General features: G+C 43.5%; 1 long non-coding RNA gene across 1 annotated transcript in view; it reads left to right on the top strand.

The window, feature by feature from the left end:
• The window catches only part of LOC126418625 (uncharacterized), a 436231-nt gene that overhangs the window by 232420 nt on the left and 187321 nt on the right, over positions 1-16490 (top strand). Inside the window, exon 2 of the long non-coding RNA XR_007575875.1 lies at positions 14334-14462. This is a non-coding gene — a long non-coding RNA (uncharacterized LOC126418625). The remainder of the gene's footprint in view (positions 1-14333; positions 14463-16490) is intronic.

Genomic DNA, 16490 nt, shown 5'->3' with positions numbered 1-16490 from the left:
ATAATTAGTACTGGGACTACAGGCACTCACACCTCTAGTCTGTCTTCTACTCCACAGCATCGACGTGCACGGCTCGATTGGTGCTATCAGGGGATCGCTTGGAAGATGGAATGGCACGCCGTAGTCTTCAGCGATGAAAGCAGATTCCGCCTGCACGCAAGTGATGGTCGTTTGCGCTTAGCCATGGATCTGGTAAACGCTGTGTTTTAGAGTGCATTCGTCCAAGATGCACTGGCCCGACTGCGGGCCTCGTGGTCTGGGGTGCGATAAGCTACAACTCACGTTCTGCTTTGGTGTTTCTCGAGGGGACGCTAACAGGCGCTCAGTACGTGTAGCCTGGTGTTAGGCCTGTACATTTGGCGTTCTTCCAACAGGAAGGTGATGTGTTGTCCCAACAAGACAATGCTCACCCACACACTGTCCATGAAACTCGACATTCTCTGCAAGACGTGCAGCAGCTTCACTGGCCAGCATGATCTCCTGATTTGTCTCCCATCGAGCAAGTATGCGATATGATGGGACAGGGGATTCGTGTGATTCGTCAAGCAACTCCTACAGAACTACGTTCGATCTGTACTTTAGTATTGCTCATCAGTGTGGGATTCGTACCAGGTCCAGTTGACAGAGGAGATAGAGAAGATCCAAAGAAGAGCGGCGCGTTTCGTCACAGGGGTATTTGGTAAGCGTGATAGCGTTACGGAGATGTTTAGCAAACTCAAGTGGCAGGCTCTGCAAGAGAGGCGCTCTGCATCGCGGTGTAGCTTTCTGTCCAGGTTTCGAGAGGGTGCGTTTCTGGATGAGGTATCGAATATATTGCGTCCCCCTACTTATACCTCCCGAGAAGATCACGAATGTAAAATTAGAGACATTCGAGCGCGCACGGAGGCTTTCCGGCAGTCGTTCTTCCCGCGAACCATACGCGACTGGAACAGGAAAGGCAGGTAATGACATTGGCACGTAAAGTGCCCTCCGCCACACACCGTTGGGTGGCTTGCGGAGTGTAAATGTAGATGTAGATGTAAACGAGCAGGTGTGGCATAACGTATCCCAGGACAGTATTCGCCATTTGTACAACTGACCGATTTTTTTTTTTTTTTTTTTTTTTTTTTTTTTTCACTGGCCGCCCTGATTTTACGACCCACCACCTAAGTGCTTAAGGTGGGTCTATTTTGACCACTTGGCCGCTACGACCGGTGTGCGGACACTGATGTAGTTGATGAAACTCACACCAGTTCCCGCATCCGGTCGCACCGTTGCCCGTGTCCCGCCACGTGGAGGTGGGTCTGTGCTTTTTTTTTTTTTTTTTTTTTTTTACTTTGGCAGCTTTCCCAAAACTGATTTAACAAAAATTGTACAAAAATTAATTTTGAATTGGAAGAAGGAAATACAAGGAATAGTTTAGTCTGAAGAGGAGAAAAGACGATAGGAAAGGAAGAGATGATAGTCCCACCACCGTAGGGGACTGAGGATGAGCGTCTTGGGTCAGCACCGAGCGAGGTGGCGCAGTGGTTAGACACTGGACTCGCATTCGGGAGGACGACAGTTCAATCCCGCGTCCGGCCATCCTGTTTTAGGTTTTCCGTGATTTCCCTAAATCACTCCAGGCAAATGCCGGGATGGTTCCTCTGAAAGGGCACGGCCGACTTCCTTCCCCATCCTTCCCTAATCCGACGAGACCGATGACCACGCTGTCTGGTCTCCTTCCCCAAAAACAACCAACCAACCAACCAACCAGAGTCAGGGTCCGCATTGTCGCCCATGCAAGTTACACCACGTACAATATGGGTGTTTCAGCATGAGGCGACACCTGGTATCTCAAAACCGCTAATTTGGTTGATATGTAAGTGTAATCACTTCATGTACTCCATGTCCACTGTTGCAACAATAATTCTTGACTGAATTGGAAACCTCGAAAATGGTGTACAAATTTTTTCGGCGGTTTAGAAGATATGCTCTTGTGAAATTCCCTTTGTTATCAGACGATCACGAGGTACTGACGTGATCTTAGCGGCACTGGGAGGCAAATAATCACGCATGCATATGAGTACCCGTTAGATATGTACCCTTTGTTGCCACATCTACTTGATCACTATGCACCGCCGAAAAAAGAAGAATGATAATTTTTGCTCAGACCTCGTATTTCCGTCCCGAAATTATACCCCCGAACTTCCGGCAATCTCCCCCCGCGTACTGTGCAATTCCGAACGAAGTTGTTAGCTTATACAGCCCGAGACAACGTCGGCAGCGAACATGGCAACCGATAATGGCGGCGTTAGCGCCCACCGTACAATCCGCGTGCCACGCGTAAAATAGCCGTTAATCCGAAAGTTGATCTAACGGCTGCGCGCCTGCGGAGGAGGGCTTTATTTTCGCTGTGGAAGCGCGCAGGCACAACCGCCGGCTAGTTAATAAGCACCCCTAACGAAGCGGCGCGGCTTTCAGCGGCTGCTGCCGGAGGGCCATTAGGAGGCGCGCGCTGATCAAAGAGCGGCTGCAATTCCGGCGCAGATTGTGTTTTAGCGGCACCTCTGCAGGAGCACGGCGGCGGCGGCGGCGCCGTCTGCCGGCGGATGAATGCGTGCTCGCTGCCTCACCGCTCTATCCTCCTGCGCAGATAACTGGGTCACCGCCGCGTTCGTCAGCAGACGGAGTCTCATAACAAAGGCAAATACGTGCGGCAGCAACTCGTGTATCCCTTAATTCGCTGTGAAATAGTAACACCAACAAACAGAGTTTATTTGTTTTTATTTGCTTACTAGATGAGTACCCGGTACTGGTCGAGTATGTACCGTACTTATTCCAGTTCTGTTAGTCCATCTCCTCCTTCCATCTCTCTCGACCCACCCTCTCTGTATACCCCTTCCACCCCGACACTCTGTCCACAACGTCCAGCCCCTATCTCTGCCCATCTGCTCCTTCCCACCCTGACCATCCATTCCTTCACCCTCTGACCATCTGATTCTCCCCTCTCAATCCATCTCCTCCTCCCTGCACCCTCTGTCCATCTTCTCCTCACTGCTCTATCATTCCAACTCCCCCAGACCATCCCTCTACCCATCTCCTTCTCCTTCCTCTCTCTGTCAATCTCCTCTTCCTCCATAACTTTGTGCATCTTGTCTGTTCGTTTGAGAGGCACCCGCATGCCTTGCTCATACTGTGGCATCAAGCGGTCAGGCCTGCAAGATGAGTGGTCTGCCAAGCGAGTGGATTCATTTTTTTTTGTTATCAAGTAACATGAACTCTAGTACTCACAATTAAGTTAAAAGTTATTCTCCTGCTTGGATATTGCGCAACGGAAACACACATCTGACTATTAGTAATTTACACAACTCTGACTGTTCCCTACGCACTGGCAATACCACATTTTCGTTCTTATTCAACGGCTTTGATCAACACGTGGCCATCGCACTGCATATGAATGGCGCACACATTATAAATTCTGGGTATCATGGCAACACACTATTCTAAGGAAAAGGCCACCAATCTTTTTCTTTTCACTATCTTATTTATTCCGATAAATTCTATAACCTAAACACACAAATTCTATAACCTACAACAATAACGCATGAGAAATTCCGCCCAGTGGGCATGGCTTTACATTGGTGATTCTCTGTCTTATGGTCTCGTAATTATTTAATGCCACAGTGCACTTTCTGGATAGGATGGTGGATCTTTTGCTATATCTCACACTTCGACTCTCACAACCATCATCACGAAACTTTCCTCCAGACCGCATGCATAACCCACTACCTCTGAAACTACCTTGCTACTCTCCCATGCAAACCACACATACTTAAATTACATGACATACACCACACTGCAACATGGAATACAATATAAGGAATAGTGGCAACATTATAATCACATCACTTTCAGTTTTCCCACTGCATTTAGTATTCATCCCAGTTCCACACGACACTGCCCCACTTCGTAACTTTTCTTTCCTACTACGAACTCTGGACGTTATATGCACGTCTTCCTGTGCAATGCAAGCTAAGTGGCGTTGATGGATAGACGGCTGACTCACCTTACTTCTCTCTCAGAGTATTATAGTTTGAATCAAGCGTCACACGGAAACATAACACGCAAAGTAATATTAAGAACATATTCATCACACACGCGAGTCCTCAACTGATACCATGGACGAGTACTTCTCTTTATCCTTTGTCTCATACACAGATTGAGACTCACACAGTACTCACCACGTGGAAGTACTCGACTCTAATTTCAAGTCCTGCACACGCCATTTCAAAATATTTCCAACTTATAGTACACACGCTAGTAATTCAGCTTAACATAAGCATTCGGAAGTATTTCAACTTATTGCTACACGTGGTTTCATTGTGACTGTTGGTCACTTCCAAAGATTACTACAATCCCGTTAATATTACCGGCCTGACATTTAATTCTCCCCACTAAAGTTCCTGAAATAGAGAAATTATTATTATAAACTACTCTTAAGTATTTTACATGCATACCATGTCTCCACTCTTTTGTCCTTACGGAGCACGCCTAAGACAGGTCTTACCAACACTAGATCCAGCGGCAGTGTGCCGAAACATGGCCGTTCTTCAGGTCCTCTCGCACCTCTGCCGAAGTGGGGGAGCACCTTGCAATTGTATTGGTCAGCCACATTTCAGACACTCAAAGCTCAGGTAAATTTCATCTCTTTGGTCCCACCAAAGGTGACCCAAGTACCGTCTCAAAGATAATCACATATTCACATTCACTATCTGCGGTTAGCAGACGACCATACATTCATTCATTTCACAGATCTCACCAAACTGGATGTAGGGATTTAGTTTGTGGGAGTGCACATGTGATCAATTAAATAGATAAATTGTCATTCTTTCCCACACTGGTATCCGGCTTCGCTGTATTAATTGAAATTGAGTTATTATAGAAAAAATATGTTATTCTGACAAGAATAACGAAGAATGTTGTACCTGTTTTCAATGTCGGGCGGTACTGTACCCTTTCACGTTTACCTCTCCCCCTCTCAGTGCCCACCTGGTCATCCTATCTGCGTCCATCTCCCCCTTACCCCCTCTGTGTATTCATCTCCTTATCTCCATTTCTCTCTCCACGTTATCGTGCCCATCCGACTAGGAGGCCGCTGGTTCTGAACTGTAAAGCATTTCTTTCCAGGTAGTAAGTAATACGGGTGCCAAGTGTGATTGAAACTGATCCAGTGGTTTAGAAGGAGCTTTTTACCAGGAACTGGCCTGATAAGCACATGCCACATACACTGGCGGAAAAAAATCGCAGCACAAAAACATTATTGATGTAGAGTAATGAACTTTTGGGAATACATTTGTCTAGGTAACATATTTAAGTGATTAATACTACAAATTTAAATGGCTCTGAGCACTATGGGACTTAACTTCTGAGGTCATCAGTCCCCTAGAACTTAGAACTACTTAAACCTAACTAACCTAAGGACATCACACACATCCATGCCCTAGGCAGGATTCGAACCTGCGACCGCTACGGTCGCGCGGTTCCAGACTGTAGCGCCTAGAACCGCTCTGCCAACCCAGCTGGCATTAATACTACAAGTTCAAAGGTTAATATAACCGCGAGATAAGCGATTGCAAATGTGAAATACTGGTACATTAATAACAAGTGTAACCGCCAAATATTGCATTCAAGCACGCAAACGCTCATGCATTGGGCTGTACAGATGCCGGATGTCAGGTCGTGGGGTGGAGGTCATGCATGTTTCCCTTGATAGGTCAATATATGGTCGGTTTACGCTGATTGTGGAAGACACGAGTTGTCGTTCGATGACATCCCATATGTGCTCGACTAGAAACAGATCTGGTGATCGAGCAGGCAAAGGCAACATGTTGACACTCTATAGAGCATGTCCGGTTATAACAGCGGTATGTGGTCGAGCGTTATCCTGTTGGAAAATTCCATCTGGAATGCTATTCATGAGTGGCAGCATAACAGGCCGAATCACAAGATCGACGTACAGCTTTGCTGTCAGGGTGCATGGGATAATCAAGGAACTGCTCTTTCTGTCATACAAAATCGCACTGTGGTACAAACAGCTGTTATCAGAAAACAACAGACCTCCACCATGCCTTCAAATAAGCTCCCGTTTGATACATATGAAGTCGCAAATGGTGGTTTGGTGTCAGTGGAATGCACGATGCAGGACGTCTGGCTCTGAGCCGTCCTTGAAGTAGCCGACTTCTAACAGTTCGTTGTGTCACTGTGGTGTCAACAGCTGCTCACATTTCTTCTGCAGATGCAGAGTGATACGCCGAACATGGTCTTCTCTCTCGGTAGTGCAACGTGGCCGTTCGGAGCGCAGTGTTCTTGCGGCGTACATTCCCGTGAACACCGCTGCACGCAGTCACGCACAGTGGCTACATTCCTGCCAAGTCTTTCTGCAGTATCGCGGAAGGGGCTTCCAGCTTCTCGTAGCTCTATTACAGTCTCGTCTTTGCCGCTTTAAAGCCATTCTTGACTAATTTCAACTCATCACGTCCAATATCAACTAACACTCACGACCGTTACAGCGTGTATTTAAAGCAAACCTGATTTGCATCTTCATAGTGGCCCTACTTGCGCCGCTCTTACGCGACTGGCTTGAAATTTGAGTAGACATCATTTTTCAGATGTAGAAACACACTTACCAACTCTTTCTTATGTCACACAACTCCTTTTTGGCGTCGCGATTTTTTTCTGTCATTGTATATTTAATATATTTCACCCATATTTGTACAATTATTTCACCTGTATCTCTAGCGAATTTTGCCCAGCGATTTCGTTTTCACGTATCTCAATGTTTATGACGTCGTATCTCCTGATATGTACAGTAATATAATTCTGCAGGAACATCCAGTGGCAAATGTGGACATTGACAGCGAAATGTGTTGTGCATATAGTAGTAAAAGTTCATGACCGAACCAGCAATTTTACTACATGAACAGCGCAAATGTAGGAAGTGATAAACTTTTTTTCCTCTCATTATTTTGTGGGTGGTGTGAGCGAGAAAAAGTCTCATAAGTATTTGAAATGAGAGGCACCCACATGCCTTGTTCATACTGTAGCATCAAGCAGTCAGGCCTGCAAGATGAGTGGTCTGCCAAGCGAGTGGATTCATTCTTATTTATTTAGTAACATGAACTCAAGTACTCACACTTAAGTTACAAGTTATCCTCCTATATGATTAATACGCAACGGAAACGCACATCTGACTATCAGTGATTTACATAACTCTGACTGTTCACTACGCACTGGCAATACCACATTTTCTTTTTGTCTTTTATTTAACGGCTTTTATCAACACGTGGACAACGCACTGAATATGAATGGCGCACACAGCATAAATTCGGGACATCTTGACAACATACAATTCGAAGGAAAAGTCCACCAATCTTTTTCTTTTCACTATCTTATTTATTCCGATAAATTCTCTAACCTAAACAAACAAATTCTATAACCTACAACAATAACACATGAGAAATTCCGCCCAGTGGGCATGGCTTTACAATAGTGAACCTCTATATTATGGTCTCGTAATTATTTTTAACGCTACAGTGCACTTTCTGGATAGGATGGTGGATCTTTTATTATACCTCACACTTCGACTCTCACAATCATCATCACTAAACTTTCCTCCAGACCGAGCGGTACCGAAGGAACAAGCATAGCCCACTAATCTTTTGAAACTACCTTGCTACTCTCCCATGCAAACCACACATACCCAAATTACATGACATACACCACACTACAACATGAAATACTACACAGAAAATGGTCACAACATTATCACTTTCAGCTTTCCCACTTCAATTAATATTTATCCCAGTTTCACACGACACTGCCCCACTTCGTAATTCTACTTTCCTACTATGAACTCTGGAGTTATATGCACGTCTTCCTGTGCAATGCAAGCCAAGTGGCGTTGCTGGATAGACGGCCGACTCACCTTGATTCTCTCTCAGAGTTTAAATCTAGCGTCACACGGAATCATATCACGCAAGGTAATATTAAGAACGTATTCATCACACACGCGAGTCCTCAACTGATACCATGGACGAGTACTTCTCTTTATCCTTTGTTTCATACACAGATTGAGACTCACACAGTACTCACCACGTGGAAGTACTCGTCTCTAATTTCAAGTCCTGCACCCGCCATTTCTTAAATATTTCAACTTATGGTACACACGCTATTTCTTAAATATTTCAACTTATTGTACACACGCTAGTAATTCAGCTTAACTTAAGCACACGGAAGTATTTCAACTTATTGCTACACTTGGTTTCATTGTGACCGTTGGTCACTTCTGAAGATTACTACAATCCCTTTAATATTACCTGCCTGACATTTAATTCTCCCCACAAAAGTTCCTGAAATGGAGAAATTATTATTTCTAACTACTCTTAAACATTCCACATGCATACCATGTCTCCACTCTTTCATCATTACGAAGCACAACCAAAACAGGTCTTAACAGCACAAGATCCAGTGGCAGAGTGCCGAAACATGGCCGTTCTCTAGGTCCTCTCCCATCTCTGTCGAGGTGGGGGAAGCACCTACTTATCGTATTGGTCAGCCACATTTCAGGCGCTCAAAGCTCTGGTAAATTTCATCTCTTTGGTCCCACCAAAGGTGGCCAAAGGATCGACTCAAAGATGATCATATATTCACATTCACTATCTGCGGTTAGCAGACAACCATACATTCATTCATTTCACAGATCTCACCAAACTGGATGTAGGGATTTACTTTGTGGGAGTGCACATGTGATCAATTAAATAAATAAATTGTCATTCTTTCCCACACTGGTATCCGGCTTCGCTGTATTAATTGAAATTGAGTTATTTTACAAAAAAATGTGTTGTTTTGACAAAAATAATGAAGTATGTTGTACCTATTTTCAATGTCGGGCGGTACTGTACCCTTTCAGAAATAATGTGTAATGTTTATTGCAAGTTACTAAAAGCTCTTAATCTCAAATACTGGATGAATATAGACTGACTATTTACCAGTCGCTAGGCTGCTTTGAGAGATAGATGGTTCTTACCGTCATAGTCGTTCTTTTCAGACAGTAAGTGATATGTGTAACAAGTCTGAAATCGATCTAGTGGCTCAGGAGGGGGTGTGGAAAATACATACATACACTAATGAATTATTTGTGTATGTATCAGGTGTTACACGGGGCTGCGCTCGCATATCAGCAGTTCTGTTACGATAAATGATGGCGATTTAGTAAGCCATAATTTATAAATATCTGGTTATGTAGCAGTGTATTCACTATGTGATCAAAAGTATCCAGACACCCCCAAAAACATACGTTTCTTATATTAGGTGCATTGTGCTGCCACATACTGCCAGATACACCATAGCAGCGACCTCAGTAGTCATTAGACATCGTGAGAGAGCAGAATCGGGCGCTACGCGGAACTCACGGAATTCGAACATGATCTGATGATTGGGTTTCACTTGTGTCATACATCTGTACGCGAGATTTCCACACTCCTAAATATCCCTAGGTCCACTGTTTCCGATGTGATAGTGAAGTGGAAACGTGCAATAATACGTACAGCACGAAAGTGTACAGGCCGACCTCGTCTGTTGACTGACAGAGACCGCCGCCAGTTGAAGAGGATCGTGGTGTGCAATAGGCAGATATCTATCCAGACCATCACACAGGAATTACAGATTGCATCAGGATCCACTGCAAATACTATGACAGTTAGGCGGGAGTTGAGGAAACTTGGATTTCATGGTCAAGCGGCTGCTCATAAGCCACACATCACGCCGGCAAATACCAATCGACGCCTCGCTTGGTGTAAGGAGCGTAAACATTGGCCGATTGAACGGTGAAAAAATGTTGTGTGGAGTGACGAATCACGGTACACAATGTGGCGATCCGACGGCATGGTGTAGGTATGGCGAATGCCCGGTGAACGTCATTTGCCAGCGTGTGTAGTGCCAACAGTAAAGTTCAGAGGCCTTGGTGTTATGGTGTGGTCGTGTTTTTCATGGAGGGGGCTTGTTACAATTGTTGTTTTGCGTGGCGCTATCTCAGAATAGGCCTACATTGATGTTTTATGGACCTTCTTGCTTCCCATTGTTGAAGAGAAATTCGGGTATAGCGATTTCATCTTTGAACATGATCGAGCACCTGTTCATAATGCACGGCCTGTGGTGGAGTGATTACACGACAATAACACCCCTGTAATGAACTGACCTGCACAGAGTCCTGGTCTGAATCCCATAGAACACCTCTGGGATGTTTTGGAACGCCGACTTCGTGCCAGGCCTCACCGACCGACATCGATACCTCTCCTCAGTACAGCACTCCGCGAAGAATGGGCTGCCATTCCCCAAGAAACCGTGCAACACCTGATAGAACGTATGCATGCGAGAGTGGAAGCTGTCATCAAGGCTAAGGGTGGGCCAACAGCATATTGAACTCCAGCGTTACCGATGGAGGACGCCATGAACTTTTCATCCAGGTGTCCGGATACTTTTGATCACATAGTGTATTACAAAAATGGAGTTGTCTATGTGTGTAAGTGCCACATCTCTCCCTAAACCACTGGATCGATTTCAACCAACCTTGGTACACACACCACTTACTGTGATGCGACGACTGCTTTGCGAGTAAGAGCCACTTACGTATCATAGTTCAGAAGATATGGCATGCGAGAGTGGAAGCTGTCATCAAGGCTAAGGGTGGGCCAACAGCATATTGAACTCCAGCGTTACCGATGGAGGACGCCATGAACTTTTCATCCAGGTGTCCGGATACTTTTGATCACATAGTGTATTACAAAAATGGAGTTGTCTATGTGTGTAAGTGCCACATCTCTCCCTAAACCACTGGATCGATTTCAACCAACCTTGGTACACACACCACTTACTGTGATGCGACGACTGCTTTGCGAGTAAGAGCCACTTACGTATCATAGTTCAGAAGATATGACGTCATAAATAATAAGATACGTAAAAACTGGGAATTAGTAGACTCTTCGTCAACTTTTCCTGAGTAGAATTCATGTGCGCCCTGGGCGATATTATTTGTGTGACTGATACTTCTGTTTGAGGTACGTTCAGTATCAATGTTGGAAGACCGGAGACTAGAGAAGTGCAAAAGTGCTGACGTCATAAGCCAAATAATAAAAGAGACTCTGCTAATTTTTCACAATGAGAAAGCTTTGTACATGTTGGGTGGCGTATATTTTTAAATGAGAGCCAAAACTAAGACTACATTTCTTTTTTGATTTTTACTTCTGCATATACCAATCGGTAAACTCCAGGACCTTTGTCACTGTTCTAGGTCTTTTTCTATATGAAATAATGGAGGGTATAGTTTCTTTGACTTTCTTTTCTGTAACGCTTTTCTGTAAATTGATGCAGACTCTGATGGAACTTCTTCGAGGTTAACATTCAGATCACACTTCGTTCAGCCACCATGGATGCTGATTGTTCCAGACGCAGAAACCTTGTACCGTAATGCAGACTTTCAGGGAATTTTTTTGTGCGAAGAGCCTAGTGTACAATTGTTAGGTTCCCCTTTTTTGCTGGATGGAGGTTCTATAAGTAAATTTCTACTGCCGAAAACATTCTAACTATGACGGACCCACTTGAAAGTACCCACTGCCCGCAGTTGCCAGGTCCACTGGAGCACTCATTTGATTCCCACAGGATTCCAGTCTTTTAGAATAGCTCTGCCATTACGTCGATGCTCCTCTTTCCTCCGCGTCGTTCATTACACCGTGTTTTTGCCATTCTCATTTCCTGCCTCATTTTTCCCAGCGTAAATAACAGCAGACGAAGATTTCATTGTAGCAATCAGAAATATATGGTAAGCGTATGGAGCAAACCTAAATGACAATCTAGAACAAGCCCAAAATAACAAATAAATCTCCATTGTAATTAACTCTCTTTCATCTTTCTCTATAAGGCAAATGAAAGCCAGAAATTGAACCTCCGTCTGCGTGCGCTTCTGTAGGACTTGGAAATTTGCTGACTCGTTCCGGTACTTCTGAATTAACGTAATGGGATTTTTTGACTATCTGAGCTCGAAATAAATGGTGCATACACATTTGTAGCAGCACTGTTATTTAAATTTCGTCTCACAGGGGGACCACAGACTTCTTGATCACGGATTCTGATGAGTCTCAACTATGCTGTAGAGCAGTGGTAGTCAACCTGTCGCCTACCGTCCACTAGTGCGCGTTGCAGTTTTCATGGTGGGCGGAAGGCAGTAGGGATTTAAAAACATTCTCATTAAGTTTTCATAAAACTTAAACATAAAGTATTTGGTAAGTGACTATTATTATTTCCTTTCACTTACTGGAACTCTGCCTTAGAAATTTCATAAGGCAAAGTTAACTTCATGGTTTATAAAAATCACTTTTACTGTGAGACCAATGAGTGGGTGGAAAATTTTAATACTAACAGAGATACAAAAGTGGGCGGTAAGTAAAAAGGGTTCAGTAGCCCTGTTGCAGAGGGACCTGCCTTGAGTACCTGGCCAGCGGCTTTTCATGTGACGGCCGTAGTTCCAGAGAAAATCGATGTTGAGGTTTTCTGAGTACGTTCTATATCTATAACGATAGTCATCTTTTGAGTGAGCGAGTGTGGTGCATGTGGTAGTACGGGATCATTTTAAAAAAATATAATAAAAATCAGTTTCTTCGCACGGAATTACATTAAACAGTATGTATCACGCAAAACTGTTCAAAAATAGTGACTTTCACAGTATTAATTTCAATAATAAATCAATCATTACAGACAACTTTCATCAAATGTGTATTCTGTTTGTTACAGAATAGATTACAGATTCGTCTTATTCGCTGTCGCTTGCTGGTTGGGAACAGAAATGCTGGTGGGATTATTCGAAGTATCAACCGAAACACAAATTCGTAGATCACCACGCACACTTACTTAAAGCTTCTGACTTGCAGGCACACGGACTTTTTAGAAGCGATACCGGGGAACATAGGTCGTTTAAATAAACTTCGATCTGAACTACGCGTATTTAATCATTCCTGTAAGAGCAGCTGCACTAAACTGATGCAGAATTAAAGATGTATTTTTGCGAACTCTCCCTCAGAGCGATTTTTCTATTAGTCTGTAGCAAGTCGGGTGCATTTTGAATTTTTTCCGTGAAAATTTTGACATGGTTACAAAAATTAACGTCGTGGTATTATCAAAGTGGAGTTCATTTGGCTGGAAAAATTTTCCTGTTGCGGGTCCATGCTTGTCTTTCGTTTACAAAGACTTGGTCGTAAAGTGTCTGATTCGTGCGCCTTCCCTACGATCTTTAACGTATAGGAATTTTTGTTGTCCACACACGAAAGAACGACCAGTTTTGAAAACTCTAAGTGGATCACTTTCGTGAACATTCCCGATTTCATGCACGTCACAATTATATTTTTTAATTTATGAGTCAACTCTTCAACTGTTTCTTGAACATTCCGACTAAATTTCCGGATGGTTCTTGTAGACATAAGAAAACGTAAAGGAATATCTTTCCTGATGCTGTTGTGGTATTCTGTGCTGTGAAGAAATCAATAGAGTCGTACAGATCGGTTTTCGTTCCAAGTCCCGCAAGGTACTTATTGTACCTCAATTGGTACTGGCAGCCGGTTTGATCGGTACTAATTACATAACAGTGTTCAAAATTAGGGATGAATAATTTCGTCTGTGTCTGGAATACTGCCGCAACTGCCAATACTTCGCCCATCGTTAGATACTCACTGGAGCTGTCCAAATATTTGGAATTTTAATTACGCACCGCAAACACATTTGAAGAAAGTATTCTGTAATGATTAATTTATTAATGAAATTACTATGACAAAAACGACTATTTTCGAATAATTTTGCATGGCATATACTACTTAACGATATTGAAGGAAAGGCAAACGGGTGGGTTTGAAGGCACAACACCAGTGTGCAGGCCGCGATCCTTACCTCCTGTACAACATTTGCTCGTTATGGATATAGAAAGTACGCACAATACTTCAATATCGATTTTCTCGGAAAGTAGGGCCGTCACATGAAAACCCGCTAGCCAGGTACTCAGGTCTGCTCCCTCTGGAACACACCCGAGACTCAACAGAACTGTCATTTAACAAATTTGATGGCGCCTTGTCAGTGACGAATATAGTTTTCGTGTATGTGTGGCGCAAAAAAACCAATTAAAATGAAAAATTATTACTTTCAATTACGGGCAACGTCTAATTACAGAAAATATGTTCAATTTATTTCTTTAATTATTTATTTTACTTTATTTCCCAAGCAGACGTATTACTAGTCACTAGGTTGTGTGACGCAAATGTTTATTTTTGTTTCAGGTGAAAGTGCAGTGAAAGCAGCATCGTGAATCTCTGAAAATCCAAGACAATTAAAAACTGTCCGGAGGGCAACGCCATAGGGCAACAACACCTTTCATTTTCAGTTCGTTACGTTTCTTCTGCTCACAGGTAAGTCTCTTACAATACGACTCCAACACCAGCACTCTGGTTTTGTTACAGCCGCTTAAAGGAAAACTGCTGAAGTCATGTACTATGAGTTAGATTGTCAGAGTGTTGACTGTCTCTGTGAGTGAGCGGTTCCTGTATATTGATCGTGAAGTATATGTGAGGACTACTGCTACCTTGTCTCTTCATTCGGGCTGCAGTTTTCCGGTGTCTACCAGGTACAACTACAAACACTGTACCAAAGAGGTAAAATTTTCTTGCCAGTAGTTTCTATTATATTTGCCAGGGAAATGCTTGAGAGCTGCCTACAAATGGCGACATTTGTTACATTACTCATGTTGGAAAGTCACTGTCTCTGTTCTCCCGTTACAGTAACTAAATTCCATTAGCCTAAATCTGAGGAAGTATCGACATTTTGTGAAAAACTCTTCGGTGTGTGTTCGTAACTACCTAAGTCCTTCTTTTTATTTTTTTACGTAAATTTTACTCACAGTTCCATAAGAGTACTTTTCAATGTGGGACTGCGAGTGGCAACAGCTAATTGTCTTCTACGTGGACTACGCGTATTTGCTCATTCCTGTAAGAGCAGATGCGTTCAACTGTTGCAGATTTAAAGATCTCCTGCGAAGCGCTTTCTGTGTTAGTCTTCAGCAAATCTCATGCATTTTGAATTTTTGTCTTGAAAATTTTAACTTGCCTGCCAAACTAAACGTCACGATGTTGTCGAGGCGGAGTTCATTTGGTTGAGATAATTTTTACAGTGGTTGCCTTTCATCTACAAAGACCTGATCGTAAATTGTCTGATACGAATCATTGATGTAAAAGAATTTTTCTTTTCCCACATTCGGAGGAAATACAGATTTTAAAAACTCATCTTGCAGCGCTTTCGTATTTGTAATCTTCTCAACAAATTTTGGAATAGCCTTACGACGGGAATTAACAGACTTTGAACGTGAAATAGTAGTCGCCCAAACTAGACCCATGGGATATTCTATTTCGAAAACCGTTAGGGAATTCAATATTCCGCGATACACATGTCAAAAGGGGTCGAGAATATAAAATTCCAGGCGTTAGCTCTCACCACAGATAACGCAGTGGCCGTCGGCCTTCACTAAACGACCGAGAGCAGTGCCAACAGACAAATGACTTTGCGTGAAATAAGCGCAGGAATCAATGTAGAACGTACGACCAACGTATCCGTTAGGACAGGTTGGCAAAATTTGTCGTTAATGGGCTGCGGCAGCAGACGACCGACGCGTGTGTCTTTGCTAACAGCACAACATCGCCTGCAGCGCCTCTCCTAGGCTTGTGACCATATCTGTTGGAACGCAGGCGACTGGAAAACCGTGACCTGGTCAGACGAGTCTCTATTTCAGTTGGTAAGAGTTGATGGTAGGGTTCAAGCGTAGCGCAAACTCCCCGAACTCACGTACCCAAGTTGTCAACAAGGCATCACCTCAGTGTTTATTGTAATGAAAAGGACTGAGAACACGACGAAAACTGAGAATCACCACCGTAATAGAAAATAAGATAACTTCTTCTAACAAACAGCAGATTTTTAAAAGAAGTTTGGAAACGAGCGAAAATACAAAAACGAACAACGCCGTAGTAAACATATTTCGAAACATTCAACAGGAAGAGATAACATGGGTCGCAGCCGGTAGCTAGCATCACTAATTCCTGTTGACCCAGACCACCAAGCGAGGTGCTCGGCCCATTGGACCCACGATTCAAATCCTCTGCAAATATCCAGACTTAGGTTTCCTTGATTTTCCTAAATCGCTCCAAGCAGATGTTTGGTTTGAAGACGGCGCGGCAGATTTCCTTCCCCATCGCTTCGCAATCCGAAATTGCGCTCTGCATCTAATGACCGCGCTGTAAACAGGACGTTCCTCCTTGACCCAACGGCAATATTTTATTATTGCTGGAGGCAGTGGAGAAGAAGCGCTACTTCTGTAATGGGTACCACTACACATTGTACGAAACAAAAAATTAATTAACTGATAAAAATAAAAATATAATGTGTTGATT

Source organism: Schistocerca serialis, chromosome 9 (assembly GCF_023864345.2).
Source record: "Schistocerca serialis cubense isolate TAMUIC-IGC-003099 chromosome 9, iqSchSeri2.2, whole genome shotgun sequence".
Classification (NCBI taxonomy): Eukaryota; Metazoa; Arthropoda; class Insecta; order Orthoptera; family Acrididae; genus Schistocerca; species Schistocerca serialis.
The sequence above is the reverse complement of the archived record's forward strand: the minus strand, read 5'-3'. Positions and strand labels throughout refer to the sequence as shown.